We start from the raw sequence: 1,586 nt of genomic DNA, 5'->3' as shown, positions 1-1,586 counted from the left end.
GATACTTGTTAAAGCATGCTAAGGAGGACTTTATTCAGGACATTGGTGATAGGTGTAGCGACTACTGCAATGGGAATGCAAATTGGGGAAGAGAGATTGGATTCAACTCCTGAATACAGTATGGGAAAGTGGGCATTTATAGCCAAGGAGCAGAGTGGGAATCACTGAATGGAAAATTACTAACAGGAAACATCAGAGGTTAGAGGGATTCTGGCTAAACAAACCTAACAGGATTCTTGTTGAAGACAGGGAAGGGTGATCAGACATCACCTGGGGGATGGGAGAGGGCGAGGAACTTAATCAGATATGGGGATCTGGGGAGTTCTTCGCTAAAACTGGATTTTACAAGGAAGTATATAGATGGGCCCAGGAGAAGATTCAGGAGCCTAAGTTTGGTCAAGCAAAGAATATTTGTCAATTCCAAGAACAGGATTCTTTCCTGGAATGGGTAACCACCCCCCCAACCCCCAGCCAACCACCACCCAGTTCTCTGAGTTTCATTTACATGTTTAAGAAACACTTCCTGAGTTCTGACCCCAAGAGCACTGATTACAGATTTTATCCACCCTCCTTCCTTCTGGTTACATGTATGAAATTATGATGTATGTAGTCTTTGTGGAGGAAACATAGGCGCTCGGTGTTATGATGTGGTTCTGGATCATTCCACTTTGAATTCCTATAGATCAAAAGCAGCAGGAATACAAATTTAGTTGTGATATGTCCTTGTAAATTAAAGAAGTGAGCTGGAATTTAAGTATTCCAGAACAGGGATTCTTAATAAGTGGTCCTTAATTTGTGCCTATGAGCATAGAGGGTACCACAAACCCCCTGAAATTTTATAAAGTTTTGACCTATATATTTGTTAACTTGCATTTTTTCAGGGTGTGCATAACCCAAATTATTTAGACCTGGGCTTTAGATCTGGAATCAAAGATTTTTATACCTTGCAATGGTTTTGTAGAAAAGTAGTGATCAAGATTATGAGAATGGTTAAGAAAATCACCCAACGTCCATGGGATTGGATATTATGCAGATAACAAAATTTATGTTTATAAAGAATTCATCATTAAAAGGGAAAATGGCTATGATCTAACGTTAAACAGTATTCATAGTTATGATTATAGTTCTCAAAATTTTAAACTGTATATGCAGCCCAATTTAAAAAATGGAATTTTGCAAAACCTTTTGCAAGGAATATGTCTGAAACGATCATTTAATTGGTTTTTCAGAAAAGAACAGAAAGGGGGTAGCCACATTTATGGAGCACCTAATGTGTACCCATTATCATTTGGCCTATTTTGAGCACCTATGCAAAGGCTATTTTCCTTTCCATTAATGGAAGAATCTTTATAGGGAACTGTGTCTAATTATGTAGTACCAGCACAGCTAATGGATGTTCAAGAACATGAAGGGTTATATGTTTCATTCACCCTGATTTTTCATGGTAAGCCTAGTATTTAGATTTTTTTTTATGACAAAAAAAAATCTTTTTTTTACACTTTTCCCATAATGATATTTTTAAGATAGTTTAATACTTTGAAATATCTTGATGTTCTATTTATGATGATGGAATTAATGCAAGCTCA

This window comes from Galeopterus variegatus, unplaced genomic scaffold (assembly GCF_000696425.1).
Source record: "Galeopterus variegatus unplaced genomic scaffold, G_variegatus-3.0.2 Scaffold1256, whole genome shotgun sequence".
NCBI classification, from domain to species: domain Eukaryota; kingdom Metazoa; phylum Chordata; class Mammalia; order Dermoptera; family Cynocephalidae; genus Galeopterus; species Galeopterus variegatus.
This window is presented reverse-complemented; position numbering follows the sequence as displayed.